Below are 22,494 nucleotides of genomic sequence, written 5' to 3'. Positions count from 1 at the left end.
GTATCACATTACTTTGTTTTTAAAGAGGGTAGTAGTATAAAACACTGACCCAGATTCTCATTCTATAAAACTCTGTGGGAGAATTACACTCCACTGGTAAAACTCAGTCTGTAGAAGCATAACCACAATTATTAGATGCTTTTCTCTGCAGCAGATTTATTCTCTGGTTGCTTAAACAGGAAAAAGAGTTATCTGAAACTATTAAACAGCACAATAGTCTGAAAAGAAGTCCCTTATAATGACAACTCCTACTTTCTTCATATCATTAGTTGATACAGTCCTTCCCTTTCTTAGTGTAGTTTTTACTATGGCCATTTCAATTGTGAAAATTAATTTCCCAAGGACTGTTAAAGCCAATAAAATATAAGTTAGATGCAGTAAGGCATCTTTTTCATTTAGTAAAGTTTTATGTTCTGAAAATTAAACCCTAATAATTTCTGCCTTTTTTGAAAAATAACTATACCAGCTTATTGAATTTCAAATAAAAACTCCAAGCTTAATTTTTTAGTCTCTTTTTATTTATTTACTCAGTAACTTTAGAAATTTCTTCTTCACACTATATTTCATTGTTATACATTCTGAACAGTGATTTTTTTCTAACTTGAGAAAGTGAAAAGAATATGGCTTTAGTAATTAGAAAATTTGTTTCTAATCCTATTTTTTGCTACTAGCTGACTTTTAAACAGTCTTTAAACCACTTATCTTTTTTGAGCTAAATTGTCTTCATTAGTAGAGGAAGGAGGGTTGATAAAATGATCTTTCTTGGCTTCTACTTCTCGAATTTACACATTCTGTGATTCTTTCCAATATTTAGGTTATACACTTGAGAGATAGTGAGGTTTATAAGCACAGCTCTTATACTGACAATGGTCTATTTTGTACTCACTTTCTGATTGCTGTGCACTTTGTGATGTAACAAAATGACATAGACTTCATATTTCTTATATTTAAATTGTAAATACAGATCTAATTATGATAATATATTTAACAAATATTTTCTTACATCTCTCACGCTTCAAACATTCTATTAATGACTTGGGCATTATTAAAATAAGCAGAATTCACAGTTATCTTTTCCTGAGGACAGATATAGACAAGAAAGAAAGAAAATCAAAATATCTAAGAAATGAGCAGAAGATTCATAGGGAACAAACAAATAATCATGTATAGCAATATTTTAACTATTCACATGTACTATGGTAAAAATAATAGCAAAGTACTTTATTAAATGGGTTAGGCAGCAAACATTCTGCAGAAAGGAGCAGATGGAGCGAAAACTTGAATAAGTTATCCAGTTGACTAAATCAGTAGTCTTAGGAAGACATTTCCAGCAGAAAAAAAAGCTAAGATCTAAAGTATGAATGACTCTTTTTGGTTCAAAGAACATCGAGAAAGACATTGTAGCTCGTGCTGTAGATGCACAAGTAGTAAAAAATCAATTTATTTTATACATTTTTATTTTACTGATTTTTAAAATTTATTTGAAAACAAAACAAAAAATCCTAAAAGCAATGGTACAGAATTTCAAATCAACTTAATAAGTGTTATGAATTAAAAATTGGTGGTCAACTTAACACCAGCTGAATTAAATCATCATGGTGCTGAGCATAGATGGCCCACCTGAGGAAAGTTGCCGCCATAAATAGAGATGTGGAGAAAAAGAGGGAGGTGTTGTGGATTTCTCTGTGTTGCTGTGTTGAGTCATTGGTTTTCCTGGAGGAGCTTATAACAGCTAGCTTCCCGGGTGTTAGTTCGACCATTATCCTCAGAGGAGCTTGGAACCTTGTTGGTGAGAGTGGCTGGTGGTTCGATTTGGGGAGCTCTGGTTCTTACATTGAGCACCGCTTCTGACTATAGAGGGGAAGATATGTGCCACTTAATCTTCAGGGCAAACTCATCATGCTGGGTTTCTGTTCTTATCTTTGAAGGAGCTCAGGACTTCCATGTTGCGGAGGACGGCTGTGGTGGCTTTTCAGGACAGCCCTGGTCTTTGTTGTGAGTGTGATTTCTCAGCTCCAGTGTAGAACCCTCAACCTACCAGCACAGCTCCTTCACCCTGCTGGCATGGACTTTCTAGCTTCCACCTCTGACCTTTGGGCCTTCCGAGAGCTGATATGTAAAACAGACTGGTGTGAGTCCTTCTAGTGGGCTCTAGGCCTCCAGTTGGACTCATGGGCGGCATTATCATGGGCTCTAGATACTCATCTCTAGATATTCATGTAAGACATTGCTGTGGAATCCAGGGCCTTGGCTGAATATTCTATGTTTTTGGTGTTGATAGGTTTCCTGCACTTGTGTTTTAACTCTGGGTGATCATCCTAAAATAATTTTATAAATTCTGTGTCCTGATTCTAATTGTTCTCCTCACAACCCCTGACAATAGGAGATTAACAATAGTTACTATATTGTTAATCTTCATAGTAGTTGCTCAGATTACAAGATACATGCATGAGAAAATGATTGATGAATGAAAGCACAAATGGTTCTTTTGGTGAACTAACCAATTAGTAGTATGATTATCTAATATATATATATATATATATATATATATATATATATATTAATCTTTTCCCTTCTTTCGTTTTCCAGTTCTTTCCTTTTGAGCAGTTTTTTTTCCCCTTTCACTTTCACAAAATCTGTTTTATATTTTGGATTTTATTTATCTTTCAGTTTTTTATACTAAGGAGACAATATGATGTTTACACGAGTCTGATTTATTTCACTTACTATTATGGCCTCAAGTTGTATCCATTTACCTGTAAAAGTCTCATGTTTGCCCTTCTTTGCAGTTGAGTGACATGCCATTGTATAAAAATACCACATCTTTTTTATTCATTTAGTGGTTTATGGGTATTTAAGTTGTTTTCAAGGTTTAATTTTTACAAATTCTTCTGCTATAAACATGGTGCACATATATTCCTGTTGTACGGCGTTTTCAATTCTCCTAGGAAAATCCTCAGAAGGAGAATAGCTGGGTAAAATGGGACTTTCTTTTTTTTTTTTTTTTTTTTTTTTGTCTTTTTCGTTTTTATCGGTACCAGGGATCGAACTCACGACTGCCTGCTTGCAAGGCAGGCACTTATGCCACTGAGCTAAATCTCCAGCCCCTAAAATGGGACTTTCAAACATAGTTTTTTTAGGAATCTCCATACAGATTTCCATAGTGAGTACACCAGTCTACACTCCCAACAACAGTGCAGAATGGTTCCTTTTCTCTAACAGCTCCACCAGCATTAGTTATTGGTTAATTTCTTGATAATAGCCATTCTTTCTGGAGTGAGGTGGTATCTCAATGTTGTTTTAATTTTTATATCTAGGATGACCAGTAATGTTGAATATTTTTTCATATATTTATTTGCCATTTGTATTTCTTCATCTGAGAAGGGGGTATTCCTTTCAAAGGCCCATTTTTGGACTAGGTCTTTGAATTGGGGGTGGGTCTGGCTTTTTCAGTTCTTTATATGTTTAGATAGAAGTCTTTTGTTTGAGGGATCATTGGCTGAAATTTTCTTATTCTGTGGTTTGTCTTTTCACTCTTTTGATTTCTTTGATTAATATTATTGAAAAACCTAATTTCAGTTTTTCTGTCTCTATACCAATGAAAACAGAACATTAAATAAAACGATAAATCAGAACAAAAAATAAGAACAATATTGCATTTCAAAAATAAGATAGAAGGAAATCCTCCGTATTTGCTATATTGCATACTGTTATCCTCCCAACAGATGCTCAGACAGCTGGCCCCAGGCCTGCAAAGTCAACCAAACAATACAAGCATTCAGTTGCTTTTTGTACCTTAGTTCTGTCAACTCAGGCTAACCTTCAAACCAGCAGATTGCTTATAGGGGTAGGGAGATGAGCCAGTTGGTGATTTTCAGCCTGAGCTCTGATAGGAAAATGGGAAGTGCTGACTTTTCTCTTCCTGGGCCCTGAATGGCTTTTGCTGCGTACCAGAAAGTTTGGCTAATTGGCTACTTGGGTTGGCTTTGCCAGTCCAGCATGGCCAATTCTTGGGAGGCCCTGACTTTTGTCTTCCTGGGTCCTGCAGGGCTTATGCAGCTTACTGGAAAGGCGGGCCCATTGCTTCTTTTTTTTTTTTTTTTTTTTTTTTTTTGTCTTTTTCCTTTTTATCGGTACCGGGGATCGAACTCACGACTGCCTGCTTGCAAGGCAGACGCTTATGCTGCTGAGCTAAATCCCCAGCCCCGGGCCCATTGCTTCTTAGTATGCTCCTCCCAGTCCTAGCATGGCTGATTCTCAGGAGGTACTGACATTTCTCTTGAGATTATGTAAAGTTTTGAAAAGTTTTTTTTCTTAATAGGTGCTCCCAACTAAGTTATTTTTAGTCTGAAAGGAAATTTTGAGCAGTGTTAAAAGTGTTTATACTTTGGGTAAGGAATTAATACAGTTTTTGTTGCATAAAGAAGGGTTACATCATGTCAGATGGAAATATGATACTATTGGCTCTATTTGGAGATGAAATATGGTAAAGGGAGATGTGGTTGAATGTCAAGTTGACAAAAGATGGACTTGTCATGGTTAATTTTGTCAGCCTGCTTTGTTTGTGTAATGCCTTGGAGATTGTAAAACATTCTTGTGGGCATGACTCTGTAGGTGGCAGTGTAACCTTGGTGACTATATGTGGTCCTCGGCACCTTCTTCTGTGCCTCTTTCCTGTTATCTGCTTTCCAGATGCCATGAGTTGAACAGTTTTCTACCATGACCTTCTGCCATGGTAGTTCTGTCTTGGAGCTAATTGACCATGGATGGAAACATTTCAAATCATGGACCACAAAGGTCCAACATGGACCTTTCCTGTTTTCATTTGTGGGTGTCATATATTTTTTCAGCATTGCAAAGCTGATCAATGAAACTTCTATTATAAAAAAATCATAAGTCCATGGAATGTAGTTTAATACCTCACACAGTTATTAAATATCTGGGGACAAATATCCACCACATTTTTTGTAGCTCCAGATCTGTGTTCTAAGTGTGAAATAAAATAACACTTTTTCTTTAAAGTAATACAATGTGATTTATTTTGAGCCATATATGAAAGAGTTTTTAAGGAGAATATTTATAATAGTGAAATGGTCTTTTCCATCTTAGGTTAAACTGCATTAATCAAATTAAATTTTGTATTTTTAATTTTTCAATTGTTTTTTCTTTCCATTTGTCTCCACTTTTTGCTATTTTATTGTTGTGATTTAGTAGTCTAGTTACTAACACATTCAAGGTCCTATATAACTTTAAATCTTACAAAATTAATATAATAACCATATTACTGATTTCAGTATCAGAGTATCTGAATCTTAGACCTGCTTTAATCGTATAGTAGTGACACTGAACAAACATCAATTTCTGTTCTTTATAGATGTTCAAATTGCTAATAACTTTACATAAAATATTTCTTTTAAAATGGAAAATTTTCATTTTTACAACTGATCTTCACAACAATCACTTGAAGAAAAATTTCCAATTATCTACATCTATAGTAAGCCCTAATTAAAAATTAAAATTAATAAAAAATTTATTTGACTAGTAATGAATTATAAACTATTATGTATAAAAGAAACTGTGAAGTTTCTAGTATAAGTTGGGTGTTTATTAGGAGACCTTACTATAGATGCTAATCAAATAATTTGATTTTTTCACATTGGAGAATGTTATAAAATTACAGTCTATGGATGGCCCACTTTAATTTCCGGGATCCATACACCTTTTATTTTTCTACTTTGCTGTCTTTTGTGAGAGGCATTCATTCTCAATGTTGTCATTGTGCATTTCAGAAGATAGTTCCCTCTCTTCTCTTTCACCTCCCATGCTCATAGTTTCTGCCTTCATGACATGAGTAAAGTGAAAGGAAAGATCACAGAATGCTGTGTTAATTAATAATATATGCTTGCAGATCTTGCTTGGAATTTGTAGTCAGAGATTTCTCCTGTGATCTCATTGACAACAAATAGAAGAGAGGCTGGGAGACACAATTGTTTTTTGTGGGTTTTTGCCAGTTCTTAAGAAAGTGTAGGTTATTTTGCATAGTCCCCCTACTAGAAAAAAAAAGAAGAGAAAAGAAAAACACTGATTAGTATGATATTTAACTTTATGTATCAACTTGGTTACATTATAGTGCCCAGTGATTTGGTCAAACAACATTGCAGGTGTTTTTAAGATGTGATTAATAGTTGTGTAAGTAGACTTTAAATAAAGTATATCAACTTCCATAATACGAGGATAAGTGTGAACTTCATCAGCTGAAGGTCTTTGAAGGAAATACTGAGTATATTGAAGAGGAAGGAATTCTGTCTCTGGACTACCATTCAAGACAACAGTAGTATCTCATCATTGGGTATGCCTCCAGCCAGTTTGCCCATCACATTTTAGATATGTCATCCTTAAATAGCATGCCAATTTCTTAAATCTTTTTATATATCTAGTTGATAATTTCATTGGTTCTCTCTGGAGAACCTTGTCTAATATAGATTTTTGGTAATGAGATTGACTTTAGAAGAATTTCATCTTAAGAATGAGTTTTCTGGGCTGGGGATTTAGCTCAGCAGCATAAGCGCCTGCCTGACAAGTGTGAGGTGGTGAGTTCAATACCCAGTAACAAAAAAAAAAAAAAAAAAAAAAAAAGAAAGAAAGAATTTTCTGAATTGGTTCTGGCATTTCTGGAATCATTTTCTAATATGACTATATTTAAAGACATAATTTACAGTAGAAAAGTGCTGATAATCAGTGGAATAATATGGCAATAGTGGTATGTGATATATCACCTTTAAGTATTCCTAAACAAATGGGTATAAGAATAAAGTTTTGAAATGACCATGTATTTAATATCTTAGAATGTATTTGTTAAACTAACCAGTATAATGAAATTGACTGATTCTTCTTAAAAGTGTTGAAAAAATTTGGGAAAGATAAAGATGACCACAAAGACTTGCATTCTCAGCTCAGTCATGGCAGAGACAACTTGGTAGGTACCGTGTCCTGAACAAAACTTGTATTTTCAGAACAAATCAGAGATTGCTGTGTTCTAGATTTGGGCTCAGTTGGTGCCTGATTTAAATACAAATTTAATTACCAGCTCTACAAGGTAACTGATAGAAAAGTGAGGGAATTGATTAGGAAGAAATGGGAAAATTCTGATGGTAACAAGATCACTGAACTTGAACATCTATTCTGGATCTTCTTTAGTAGTTGAAGTTTTTGTTCTAACCACCAGAGGGAATTAGTGCTGATTTATCTGAGGGGACTACAGAGGCTTTTTCTTAGGCAATTCCCTTGTAAGACACTGCTGATGTACCTCTAGGCATCCCTATTATTGTTTTTTGTTTCTGTGCATAGAATTAGACTCATGTCTCAGAAGACCCGAGAAGGTTTATATATTTGTACAAAATTATTTATTTTTATATTTATATAAATTATTTATTTTTAAAATAATAAATAAATAAATTATAATTATTAATTAAAATCATCAATTTATAATTATTATAAATTATATAAAATTAACATCATTAATTATTGATATCATTAATTATAATAATTAATATAATTGTTTTAAATATTAATTTATAATTATCATTAATAATTTATTAATAAATAATTAAAATTATTTTTATATTTATAAATTATATTTGTATTAAAATTATTATATTGAAACACAGTCCTGATGTGGTGGTATTAGCAGGGAGAACCTTCAAAAGGTGATTAAGCCATGAAATTAAAGTCCTGATGAGTGGTATTAATGCTCTTATAAATTGGATCTAGAGTTACTTTGCCCCTGCCATGGCATAGATACCGTGAATATACACCATTGTGTGAGTCTGGAAACAATTCCTTACCAGACAACAAATTTACAGTAGCACTCAATTTGGAGTATGAAGACTCTGGAACTGTAAGAAATAATTTGAGTTATTATATGTCAGCCAGTCTAAGACATTTAGTTACGTCGGTCCATGTAAAGTTAGAGAGGAAAACATGTGATCATAAGGAAGATCATGAGGATCATGTTGCACTAAAAAAAGTCTCAAATTTTATGGACAAAAATAGAAATATGTCTAGGAATGAATATTAAAAATGTGAGGTATTATTGGAAAGAGAATAAAATTTATTGGTATGAGACCACCAAGAAGATATTCTAAATTTAATGTTGGATCTTTTAGAGAGGGAATTAGAGAAACTTTGAACAGCTTTCTGAGTTTGTTAGAGGAAACATGGACGAAAAAGGATATCCACTGCATGAGTTGAAATGCCATTGTCTTCAAATATGGTAGAAGAAGGGATCCAAAAGTCTAAGGAGATTGGAATGTTAAATGGGACTTATATGTAAGACCCCTTCACTTTCCATCTCAGGAAGGTCTAAAGAACATACTTCTTGACATAACTATATGAAATAAATCTGTGAGAAGTGCGGAATTACTGAAAAGTTCTGTAATCTCTGTTGCTTGTAGGTCAGAAATTATATTAGCAATTGCCATCACCGGATTGGGAGCATAATGCAACAAAATATTTTATCTTCAGGTGGCAATAGTTAAGTGCAATTCTTAATTACAATAGATAAAGTGGATGTTATTATTATCATGAATAGTAGGAACAACGCAATAGTCAGAATAGTGTTATTCAGAGAGATACTGGCATGATCATGGTGTTACTAGAGGTGAAATAGATTTGGATTTTACAAAATTTTTCTCTGCTATGTGTATACAGTGGTTCGAGTGAATAAAAGTCTAACCTGAATTGTAGAAACAGTGTCAATGGTCCCTTAATCAATTTTGCAATCAACTGCTTCACAGAGTTAGAATCTTTCAAGTGGAAGAAATTTTGGATATTCCTGAGTAAAGGTCTGGTCACATTGCCAGAACTTCATACTGTTAATAACTTTCTCAGTATTCCTCCATCAATAGCTTTTGATCAATGTGACTATATATCTAGGAAAAAACAATCAGGGTTTTCAGATATTATTGCATACTATTTTCAGATATTATTGGATCCTGTTCCTAAAGACTGAAAATACCAGGATAGTCTACTACACAGAGTAGGGGCATATGGAAGTCATGCTTTAGCTCATATCAATTTCACTGTGGATCCACTGGATCTCCAAATCCATTCTGTGGTTAATCACCGTGTCTCAGAATTCATAGTTGGAATAGACATAGTTCATAACTGGTAAAAACCACACACTGACTTCTTGATCTTCAACACAGGAACTTTTGTGGTAGGAAAGCCCAAATAAGGCAACTGGAACTGAACAGTAGGTCAGAAGCAATATTGCAATTTAGTACCATCATCAAGAACTTGAGAGATGTATTATTGGTGGTTCTCACTGTATCCCCCTCATTCGTCTGTTCATGCAGAAAACAGATCTTGAATGACACTGGATTATTTTGTTTCACAAAGCACTGATTCAAGCTGCTGCTGCTACACCAGACATGGTTTCTTACTTGACAAATAAACAAATATTCTTTCAAATGATGTAATGTTATTAATTTGGCAAACTGTTTATCTCTGTCTTTCTTTGTAAGGACCACTAGAAGCAGTTTGCTTTTAGTTGTAATGCCAATAATAAACACATCTTCATTGACCCACCTCAAGGATATACCTACCCCTCATCCAGATTTGGGTCATAATTTAGTTCTTAGGGGCTTGATGAACATTACTTCCACAAGAGATCATACTGGTCAATTAATTGATGATATTAGTCTTTAAACTACTAAACAAATGTGGATTCAGGGAGGAGAACAAACCCAATTTGCTCTTCCTATGAGTCGGCAGAAGCCATGGTGGGTCTGACAAGGAGTAACAAGAAGAATGTAAAGCCAATTTACCAGACTAAGGTGATAGCATCTAAGGTACCAAAACAACTTAATGCCTCCATTGTTTGATTGACTTTGCAGGCAAGTGGTCTGGGGATCTATTGAAAGGATAACAGTGCGCAGTGTAGCAATTATGGGAAATTTCTTTCTGCTTTGGTTTTAAAGCCAATATTGTTCTTATCCAATATTATTTTATTCTGTTTTACTGTTTTGTTTTATTCAATGTTCTTTTTTGATTGGATTCGTTCTGTTTTGTTTGATTTTGTTATGTCTGATGGTATGGGTGACAATTTTAAAGATAACAAGAGGCATTATGGAAGCCATTATTGATATTCTGTTGTTATGTCCTGTTGAAGTCTTTATTACTTTTACTGTTTTGTTTTGATTGGCTTTATTCTGTTTTATTTTGTTTTGTTTTATTATCTTTAAAATATGCTTTCATTCTTTTGTTTTGATTAATTTTATTCTGTTTAGTTTTGTTTGATTTTATTATGTCTGGTGGTATGGATAGATATTTTAAGGAAAATAGGAGCACTATGGTAGCCAATGCTGATTTCCTGTTATTTTTGTTTTGAAGTCCTGTATTGTAATCATTGTTCTGTTCTGGTTAGGTTTATTCTGTTTTGTTTGATTTTATTCTCTTTAAAATAACTAAAAAATAAACTTGTAAAACTTGTGTTTCTTATTTCTACCACACTATGTTGTAGTAGTCTAGAAATCTTAGCTCCAATGCACTGAGTGCTTTCACCAGGAAGTACAATGACTCTGATGGAAGTTAAAACTGGTGTGAGTCGTTTTGGCTTCTTATACTTGTATATCAACAAAAAAGGTAAATATGTTTTTCTGGGCAATATATCCTTGTGACTGTTAATTGTGATTGTCAGCTTGACTGGATTAAGAAGTGCCTAGAAGATAAGTTAAGCCCACTTCTAGATATCTCTGTGGGATGACTGGCAGGTAGGCCAGCAAATTAAGGCATGAAGACTTACTCTGATTTTGAGTGGTACCATCCAAGATACTTGTGACTCAGATGGAGGGAAAGGGAGAAAGTGGAAGTTGATTTTCATTTTGAAACACCTCATTCTTCTTGAAAGGAGGTAACTTTTGTTAATGCCATTACCTGTGAACATCAGACTCCAGCTTCTTCTTTCAGTGTGGACTCATCCAAGTAGTTTCCAGGTCAGTCTATGTCAATCTGATGCTGCCTCCTTGATCCCTCTTGTGAGGGATCTGAGGCTTCCAGCTTCTCAGATTGAGAAATACCCTGATCCTCTGGCTCTCCATCACACAAATGACTATTGTGAAGCAGCCTGCCTCTGCTCTGGTAAGCTTAGCTAATGAATTCCATCAGAGTACCCTGACCAATGAAATCCTGATTACCAAGGGAAAAATTCAACTGCCACTCTCAATGGTGATTAAAGGACATGTGTGGAATACAGAAGGCCTTTTGGGATATTACCTTTCCTGGTGGCTAATATCATCAGATATCTAAAAGTCCAGTAAAGTAGGACATATAGTAGCCCAAACCATTCTGAAAAAAGATGTGATCCATGCTACCAGATAAAGGATAAAAACCAGGTGAGGTGCCCCTTAAGGGCAAATGAAATACAAAACAGCCAGACAGTAGGTACAGGTAGATGGAGAAGTATTAGCTGTGATCACATGACCAGTTACAGAAATGAGAATTTTAATTGAGATGTATGTATTTATTTTATTGTACCTACATTTGTCTATGCATTTGTGCATACATAGATAACAAATTTTCTTTTCTTCCATTTCTTCCTATTATCATATAAAATTATTAAACTTACAACATAATATTATGATGTCAAATCATGGAATATCAGCAAAAGGGAATATAACCTGAGGGGGTTGGTCTTGTTTGTTGTACTAAGAGGAGTTTTGTTATGTTAAATAAAAGAATGATCATTTTTTTTGATACCAGGGATCGAACTCATGACCTCGCATTTGCCAGGCAAGTGCTTGTACCGTTGAGCTAAATCTCTGGCCCCAATCATAAGATTTTTATTTTTAGTTTAAGTATGGTTTGGATATGTGTATCATTTCCAAGATGAGAAAAGTTAGGCACTGATAATAAATTTTTATATTAACTTGGCTTAGATAAAATGTTTGGTTTTTTGTCAAACATAAATGTAGATATTGCTATGTAGATTTTTTAAACTGTAGCTAGCATTTAAATCTGTTTACCTTGAGTAATATAGACTACTTTTTATTGTAACTGACAGGACCTCATCCAGTCCATGGAAAACGTCAAGAGAAAAAGACTGAGTCCCTTGAAAATGGAAAAATTCTTACTTTGGGTTCACTTACAACTCAAGACTACTGCACCCACACTCTGCTCAGTTTCCTTGCTGCTGGCCTGCCTGGCAGAATTTGGATTGTCAGCCCCCATGTTCTTGTGAGCCAATTTATTAAGATAAATTTCTCCATATAAGTACATATTGTTGATTTTCTTTCTTGGGAAAATACTGACACAATCAGCAATGTTGGCCAGGGTAAAGAATTTAATATTTTATCTAAATTCTTCAGAAATGTTTGCATTTCTTCTTTTGTTATTATGGTTTTGCATTTTATATTACATATTTTTCAAATATAATGCAATCAAACATACCATTGTTAATTTTAAAGATAAAGAGCACTTAAATGGCTAATTGAATTTCTGGAATGACACAAATATCGAATATCAAGTTCAGGATTAAATGCATGTTTTGGGTTACAGCTATCATGGTGGCTTTCCATGTGTCAATATTCACTTGCAACTATTGTTTCTGACTTGGACAAGATTATTAGTTGTCAATAAAAATAGGCATTAGAATTGTACTTAACGGGTTGCTTGAAAATTGATTGAGATGTATATACTAAACATTTTAGACAGTGCTTTACTGCATCGTAGTTAATAAGTGAAATTGAAACTTCTTATTTAAATTGTAATTGTTTTTGTATGATACTCCTGAATTTTATAAATACTATCTTACTAAAAATTAAATTGATTTTTTTGATAAAACTTATGGCTTTTAAACTTCTTTTACAGAAGAATTTTAAATAACTAAGATTGAGAATTTTTTATAATAAAACTTAAAGAGACTATTGTTAAATCCAGTTATATTCACAGAATCAGGAAGCCATTGTCTAGGGTATCTGGGTTAGGTGAATAGACTCACATAGAATTGTGTGCCAAGTATGAATTCATGTTCCAAAATGGTAAAGAATTACATTGGAGTAATAAAAACAGGTTTGATACTAACATTTAGAAAGCACTTGGAAAAGTTCTCGTCTGTAACTTCCCCAAAAGACCACTTTGGAATATGATTGATTGGCATTAGGCAAACATTTTTCATTGTGTCAAAGTTTTGTTATGGTCTTTTTAGCTTCAGTATTAGGGGAAAAATTCAAAGTATGCACTTGTATACTATTCCCAAAGGTAATAACAAGGAGATTAAATACAATCAGTTTTCTAGAGTCAGTCACAGCCATAAATATGCTATAGAACATATGTTGGAACAGCCTCTAAGGTTTCAGGGAATGAAGAATGACCTAAGAAGTTTGTAGTTGTTTTACTCCAAAATTTTTTTTCTAGTAAAAACCAAAAAGCATTTGGAGGATGCCAAATATTGTAGACTGAGATTCAGTAGACACCAATATCACAGATATTTTGATTGCTGAAATATAGTTCAGAAATTGCCATACATATGTGCCATACACATTTAAAATCAGAGTTTCAAAAGACAGCAGAATAATGCTTCAAATAGTTTGAACATTTCTGATCGATGTTTCATTTAAAACTTTTGCTATATATTATTATGGTCACTAGTTTTCTGTATAGAATGTAACTCTTTCCATATATTTGAATTCTAACAATATTTCACTTTTTTATAGAAAGATTGAACCTATCAGTAGCATTTGATATGTTTAATCTCTCTCTTCCTTATGTATCTTTTAAAATTTTATTTGGAGAACCTCATATTTGATTGACTTTCTGGAAAGAAAATTAAAAAACTTATTGATTACTCATTCTCACTTGTTTTCATTGGTTGCTTCTCTTTTACTTGACAATTCTTGAACAACCCAATCCCAGTGAATAAGATCCATTCCTGAAGTTCTGTGAGACCAATGAAAGAGAAGCAGACAGATCTAGTAATGCACAGTACAATGTATAAGTGAACTTAATAATAGAATCATTGTCCTCTGTGACAACAAAGCCAAGTGAATCCCCACAATTTGGGTGTCTTCATGACTTTTCTTATTGCTAAGACTTTGATACCCAAAGTTAAGGGAAGAATGGCTTATTTCAATTTACAGTTTGCAGAAGTTTGAGTCCCGCATCAGCTGGCTCCAAGACAGGGTGATATAGCAGACAGGCATTGCAGAAGACAAATGGTGGGCAGAAGCTAGCCAATAAAGCAAGACACAAGTGACAATAGCAACTTCTTTCTGCCCCTTGTATAGTCTATGTAGCCTACTGGTTTTAGGGTAAGTGCTAAACAAATAAGTGAACTTATTTAGTAATCATAAACCTTTCTTTCTAGCATAACACACTCTAGATCCAGCCACTTCTGAAAAATCTCCCGCCTCTGACCACATGAGGCTTTGGGAGGACATCTAGGCAAAAGCCATAACACTGTCAGAAGAAGGGGCACATATACGGAATAGGACAAAAGTAACTGTATTCAAGATAGAAGGTACCTAATTTACTTCAAGCAAATATTAACGAGTCAGGCATATTCCAGTGTCAGTTGTGAAACTCCAGCCTTTGTGTGTGTGTGTGTGTGTGTGTGTGTGTGTGTGTGTGTGACACAGGGTCTTTCTTCTGTAGTTTAGGCTTACCTTGAGTTTACGATGTAGCCCAGGCTGGCCTTGAGCTCATAGTGATTCTTTAGCTTCTGCCTCTTGAGTGCTGGTATTACAGGCATGAGCTACCATGTCTAACTTCCAGTGCCATGCTAATGGTTTTGTTTTACATAGTTACTGTTTCACTTTGCAAGAAAAGCTGACCAGTTATTCTGGGACAGTTATGTTAAAACTCACAGTGGCTGCAGTCATGTCAAGAAGATTCCCCATATTGACCCACCAACAAAGGCATATACCCCAAGCTTGGATTTGGCCTTCATTTTATCTTCTTGTTTTCTTTTTAAGCTGAAAACCAGTTAAATCTAATCCAGTCTTACAGCTTCAAATATTACTGGAACTAATAATGATACTCCTAAACTAAAATCTACCATATCTGATTACTATTTAACATTCTCATTTGATTGCCTAATAAATACAATGCAGTACTTATTCAAACTGTTCCTCCACTTTCCACTTTCTCATGGAAATTTGCTTTACTGCTATTCTTGTTGTTTAATTGGAAAGTGTTGGAGCAATTATTGCTTCCTGTTTTAGTTTCGATCTAATGTGTTCTTTAAAAACTTCATGTGCTTGAAAGGTGACTGCATCATAGGGGCTCCCTAGCTGACTTGTACTTAGGTCGTGGGCCCTGGCTGGCAACAGATCACTGGAAGTTTGACCTGAAAGAACACACCCCTCTTCCTGCCTCCTCTTTTCACTTTCTGCTTCCCGAACACCATGATATTAACAGTGTTTTGCCTATTAAGTCCCAGCACCATGCCTGAAAGCCAGCTGACTATGAATTGAAACCTATCAATCTGCCAGTCAAAACAAATGTCTTCTCTTTTAAGTTCTGGGTGTCAAATATTTGTCCCAGATATGAGAAAGTAAGATATCTCCTTTCTTTATTTCACATTCAAATGTTTCATTTCTGTATCAAATGATACTGTCTTTATGTTTAAAACATATCTGTCTCTTTTAACTCCCTTTCTGATCTGCCATCCTTTCTTGCCTGGATACTGATTTGTACTTGAAAACATAAGTTAGATGATATTGAATCTTTATTTCATTCAAATTAGAAATCCAACTCCAAAAAAACAGTCAGCATGGTCTTTTATGTTTTGCTGTCTTTCTTTCAGTATTTTGCACTCCCTCAGTCACATTTTGCACTCTGGTTTCTGTGATGCAATGTGAACATATTGGACCTGTTTTTGTTTGAATTTTTTTTTGCTCTATGTTTTCTAAAATGTCCTCCTTTCAGACATGCCATAGGCTAATTCTCCTCCTTGTCTAAATTTCACCATTTTAATGATGATTATCATAGTCATTCTGAATCCTGCCTGCCCCTCTTTAATGCCCTCACCCACTACCTTGTCTACTGACTCCACCTTCTCTCCTGTTTTATCATGATTGTTTTCCCTTTGTCTCCATAGAACTACTCACCTTTATTACTTTCTCCAATCAAAATGTAAGCTATTCAGAAGCCACAGTTTGATCACTGATATATTTAAGTACCTAGAATCGTACTTGGTACTTACTTAGTAGATATCTGAACTAGTTTTTGGATGGAAAAGGATAAATGAATATGAGAGGACTAGAAAGGCTATACATTCTGAACAAAATCTCACCTTCTGTTAGGAAAAAAAGACAACAAACCAAACCATCCAGTACAACCAACCAATCAAATACACACACACACACACACACACACACACACACACACACACACACAGCCCAGTAGAGAGTGTAGGTTCAGGGACAGTAGGTTGAATATTTTTTTCTTGCAATCTACATCTGTCAGGTCCAGTTTATTATCTTTAATGAATTTCAGAGTTTTTAGATGCAAATATTTAAAACTTCAGGTTACTTATCAAAGTACAAACTGATGGATAATTTTTTAAGAAAAGAAGACATAATTAGTTACAGCAAAATAGACACAACAAAGAACAAAGTGTCAATGACTGTGACCTGAGGAGCAACCAGAACTCCAGTGCCAAGAGGACTTCAAAGATAACAACTTCAGAGGACCTGAGTCTTAGAACTGGGTATAATGTCTGGTATGATCTGGAAGATTTTTAAAGGATAACATTCTGTCTGAGTTATAACAAGACTTTCTGAAGATTTATGTGTTTTTTGAAGCTTTTGATTTGTATGTTTCCTTCATCTTCCCCTTCATTTGTTGTTATAAATCCCAGCTGTTATTATATGCATTCTGAAGGGATGGTACCCATATATTTTCCTGTTAGAGACTGCTTGGGTAATGGCAATCCATAAAATGTGTTCAGATCTTGGAAACTTTGTAATAGTAGGGGATTCTTTAGAAAACAGGAAAAATTCAAGTCATAGCAATTATTGATAGTGTAATTAAGTGTTAAGAAACATAGTTATATGTTAAAAATCACTACATAACTTTTATTCTTAGTATAATCTGTTTATCTGATGGGAGTGGAATGGGAATTAAAAACAAATGAAAGCACTGAGCAGACATCCAGCTGTAAATCTCTTGGGGCCAGACAGGGAAAAACTCAAACAGGTGAACACTAACATCCAGAAAAAGTTACTGTTGAAATTGTACTATTTCTTTGAAAATTGGATATAATATGTGTCATGAGTCAAGTTTTCAAAGATACCTTTGTGTTAACCTAAGCCAGATTGCTTAATTAATGATTAATTATTTAAATATATTTGGCCTGTGCTAAATTTTCTACTTTCAATGGAAAGGAATGGGTTTAATTTATTCTTGTTACTTCTACAAGCTGATTTTGAGACTTTGTGAGTAGGTATTTGGCATGAATACTTAGTTTTGAAAAGTTGTACTTGAATTGACGTGAGTGTAGAGAGCAGAGGAAGGACTCAGTATTCTGTGTAATGTTTTCCTGAACGAACTGTTTTATACTCACAGTGTCACAGTGAGATACTCAGGAGAAATAAAATTACATGTTAGTTTCAATAAAAAAATCAAGATCTTTGGGAAAGAAAGCCATTGTAAAAACTAAATTCTTAGCATTTGTGTGAAATTGTTCTAATTTATAAAAATATAATTAATATGAAAATAGCTGTTTTAACTAGTTTCACTTTCTTTGTAATTTACATTTTGCATCAAGTATGTCAACTACAAATGTGAATGCATTTGAATTCCACTTGAAATCATTATTCAAAAATAACTTCCTTCAGTGAAATATGTAAGTCTGCTGAAGCAGAAAAACTTTAGTTGCTATATAAACAACAGAAGTTTGTATGGAATTACAATGTATTGGGCATACAAGAAACACTATGGAAATTGTGTGTGTGTGTGTGTGTGTGTGTGTGTGTGTGTGTGTGAAGAAAGTTAAATTTTCACTTTATAATTTAAGTTTGTATTATCTTTTCCCTAGAACATGATAATATTACAGTTACAGAATACTTTCAGTGTAAAAGGAATAAGGCCACCGTGTGCTGTCTAAAGTGATTTATGATCTTCCAATACTTATAGTAATGTCAGGTTTCAGTTTTGGATCACACTATTATAACGTATCAAACAATTTTAAAAATGCTCCAACAGTTGACTACACCTGTTTCCACTTTGCAAATCTTTTCAAGTTTGTAGCACTTTGGTCAAAAAGGAAATATTTAACTTGGCATCTTTCTTTCAATCTAAAAATTGAAAACTATTGCGTATGATATAGTAACATTAGCAGAGTCATAAATTATTAAAATTGGTAATTTTATTTGATCACATGTAAAGGAATTTGTTTCAAAATTCTATTTGGATTATTTTCAAGGAAGCAAGTAGGCAAAAATGTGGTAATATTATACTAAATTATATTGTCTTAATGAATAAAATATTTTAACAATTAAATATTGTGAACATATACCTTTAAATTTGATATAAACATTCCTATATGTGCACTCTGTATTTAAATATCTGACAGGTCTTACGGTTAGGCCAAGAGAGGATAAATTCATGTTATGATTATGCTTTAAGTAGAATGGCTTAGTTTTATTTAAAGTAAAAAATTAAAAATAACAATAAAATAGAGTTTCAAAACAGGATAGTAGGAGAGTTAAAATAATGCATCATGTATTGTTGTCTTCATAATAGGTATTCAGAGCACTAGATATAGACATGTCCAAACAACATTTGCACAAACCTTGATTTTCAATGAACTAAGAGAAACAGGGTATATAAATACGTTAACTATCTTGTATGTAAGAATATATATATATTTTTTTCCTTCCTTTCCCCCATTACAGTTTGTCTTTTTGTTTTTTAGTAGTTTCTTCCCAGTTCAAAATATCTATTGTACATTTTGGTCCTCATTTATTTCTTCAGTTTCTCATATTAGTGAGACAATACGGTGTTAGACTTACTCTTGTTATTGTGCACTTTTCGTGTAGTTTAATTATCCCTAGAAACCATGAGTTCCCTTAGTTACCTCTAATGAGGTGAAACTATGAAGACAAAATAAACTCACTTTACTATTATTTCCCTTATTCTTAGTACATGAATTTGATGAAGACTGTATTATACTAATAAGGATTAAAGGAAACATTTAAACTGAAAATAATGATGTTGATATAAAGGTTTCTAAGAAGAGATTCAAAGATTTTTACACATAAGAATTTCATACACGGGAAAATTTAAATAGAGACTTAGTAGAGTATGTTTTATCTTTATCTATCAGATTTACAGATACTTGCTTTAACAGCTTCTAGACACCCTAATTTTATGGGCACTTTAGAAATGATCTTTCACAATTTATCGTGAAATTTCAATAAAAAATTTAACATTTTCATCCAAGCAAGTTACAAAATAAATATGAAATATTATATATTACAGCCAAGAAATCTTCTTTGACAAAAATATTATGGCTAAGAGAAAAATAAAACTAAACGTTGGATGAGCAATTTCAAAATATATTATTAAAATGACCAAGAAAGATTTCTAATAATGTAATCTAGTGTGTTATTTAGCTCACTTCTTAAGGATATGAAATGCTTTTTAAAAAAGATGCTTGACACAATAATGTCAAACAAAACATGTTAGAGAATAAAAATCCTAATGATTCCTGGAAAGGGCATCAACTTTAGAAAATGACAGTGTTTCCAGGAAGAATCACTGAGATACTCATGAGGAATGGCTCTGGTGCTAGTCCTTGCTCAGCTATCTTTGTCTGAGAGGTTTGGCTTTGAGTGAAATCTGTACACAAAAGCCCTAGTTGCCACTCAGTGAACAAATTAGTGCACTGTAATATTAAGTTATATTATTCGTAAAAAATGAGACAATATTTAACACTCTAAAATATTTTCCAAAGAGAGTTAAAACTACAACTCTGTAAGGTTGATCTGGTAAGAAATCAAAAATGATTCCTTGGAAGAAGAAAAGATGTTAAGTATCTCTAAAAATAGTGATATTTTTCTGTCTTCCAGTTAGTAGAAAATAATAATGTGATATCTGTGTTATGATACTGTTTTGAGGATGAAAGGTTGTTTCAGAGACATCTAGCATCCTTTCAGCTGTATGATGGGCTTTTGAGTAACAGTATGCTAAAAAACTAGAGAGCATCTTAGACATATTAAAATGCTCAGTAAAATTTATTGTTGGAGCTACATATGTTTTTGCATCATCCTGATTTTCTTGGAAGCATCATACTCAATAACTTGTTTTTTGTTTAAATTCTTGACTCTGTACAGAACTTTTATGAAAAATACACATGATTAACAAGGTTTATTTAAAACATTCAGCATTTGTTCTGACCTTTTTTTTGGTGTGCATTAGTTCTAACTTTTGCTTTTCTTGTAGTTGTCTTTCTTACATTTCTAAATGACCTTTTCCATAAAGCAGCACATATTATTCAACTGCTTAGTGATATGGAAAATATCCAGATATTCATTCTTATTTATTACTCTATTCAGCAAGGGAATATATTGATGATGAAAAGTTTAAAATGAAAAAAAAACCCTCAGTATTAAATCAAAAAGTAAGAATGATAAACACTAAAGTTATATACTGGAGACTTGATAACCACAATCTAGAGAAATGGGCCTGAGATAAATGGGTGAGATCATTTTTTTTTCTTTCCTGGGATTGACTGACCAATTTTATATCTATCTAGTTATTTATTTGTTTATTTTAAAAAGAGAATAAAACCTAACAAAGTAAAACAGAATAAAGCAAAAACAAAAAAACCCCAAAACGAACAGTGAAAATGTAAAACAGGATAATAGGAAATCAACAATGGCTACCATACTATGTCTTGTTATCTTCATGATAGTTGTCCGTACCATCAGATATAGTAAAATCAACTAAAGCAAAATAGAATAAAACCTTTCAACACAGAACATTAAATAAAGCAAAACAATAAGTCAGAACAAAACAAAACAGTGAGAACAATATCGGATTTCAAAAATAAGATAGAAATCTTCCATATTTGCTACATTGCACACTGCTTTCCTCCTAATACATGCTCAGACTGCTAGCCTTAGGCCAACTCAGACTGTCCTCCAAACCATCTGATTGCTTACGGGGAGGAGGGGGATTCTTGATTGTCAGCCCATATGCTGGTTGGCTTATTGGAGGGGTGAACTGGCTTCTCTTTTACTGGGCCCTGCATGGTTTGTGTGGCTCATGGGAAGGACAAATAGGCTTCTTGTTGTACTCCTCCCAGACTCTAGCATGGCTTTTCACTTTTGTGTCTCTTTTCCTTGGGACTACTTAGAAAAAGCACTGGATTAATAAGAAAAACTAGAGCTGGGTGTGGTGGCTCACACCTGTAATCCCAGCACTCGGGAGGCTGAGGAAGGAGAGTCATTGCAAGGTTGAGACCAGCCTGGGCTACAAAGTGAGCTCAAGGCCAGCCTGAACTGCATAGAGAGACCCTGTCTCAAAAAGACCAAAAAAAAAAATGCCACTTTAATTGTATTACCACTATCACTACATACTATTTGTTTCTTTGTGTATTTTTATCTTATCTCATTTTTTTCTGGATTAAACCATTACATGAAATCTTTTCTTTTGAAGTCCTTTATTTCTATATTGTCATTTCTTTGTTTTTATGTTTATCAGTACATGTTTGCTGTACATAGTAATTATGTTCATCATGGGGAACTGGTATATAGCACACTGGGATTACTTTCACGTTCTCTCTTCTCATTCCCACTCCATCTCTAGAGCACCTTCTAATTTACAAAGGATTTATCTCTTCATTTGATATTATGTATGTTTCATTTTGTTCTTTAATATTTATGCTTAAGAGGAACAATGCAATATTTATGTGTGTCTGATTTATTTCACCTAATATTTGGTCTCAAAGTGCATCCATTTTCCTACAAATGATTCAAATTTATCCTTTATGGATGGATAGTAATTGGTGGCATCCAAAGTATATATACATTTTCTTTATTCACTCATGTCTTGAAGCCACAAAAGTCACTTCTAAGATTTAATTATTATAAGTTGTGCTGTTGTAAACATCGCTATGTGTGTATCACTATAGTATAGTGTCTATACTCTTTGGGAAGATACCAAATGGCCGATAGTTGGTCAAATGGAATTTCTGCTTTAGTTTCTTTTTTTTTTTTTTTGGTGGAATCTTCACACTGATTTTCATAGTGATTGTACTAGTTTACATTCCCACCAACAATGTAGAAATGTTTCATTTTTGTTTTTGCCAACATTCAGTATAATTTGATTTCTTGATGAAAGATGCTCTTTGTGGAGCAAGATAGAATCTCAGTATTGTTTTAATTTGATTTTTCTCATGGCTAAACATGTTGGACAGTTTTTTCAGTATTTACTGGCTATTTGTAATTAATTTCACTTACTCATATTTTTAATTGGAAATGTTTTTAA

General features: G+C 33.6%; 1 long non-coding RNA gene across 1 annotated transcript; it reads left to right on the top strand.

The window, feature by feature from the left end:
• The first annotated feature begins 1,663 nt into the window (after window positions 1-1,663).
• Window positions 1,664-12,322, top strand: LOC134470564 (uncharacterized). Its single transcript, XR_010039508.1, has 3 exons — window positions 1,664-1,789; window positions 1,929-1,995; window positions 12,062-12,322. It is a non-coding gene; the product is annotated as an uncharacterized LOC134470564 (long non-coding RNA).
• The last annotated feature ends 10,172 nt before the right edge of the window (window positions 12,323-22,494 follow it).

This window comes from Cavia porcellus, unplaced genomic scaffold, assembly GCF_034190915.1.
Source record: "Cavia porcellus strain 051 isolate PalLab524CR breed Dunkin Hartley unplaced genomic scaffold, mCavPor4.1 scaffold_15, whole genome shotgun sequence".
Classification (NCBI taxonomy): Eukaryota; Metazoa; Chordata; class Mammalia; order Rodentia; family Caviidae; genus Cavia; species Cavia porcellus.
The sequence above is the reverse complement of the archived record's forward strand: the minus strand, read 5'-3'. Positions and strand labels throughout refer to the sequence as shown.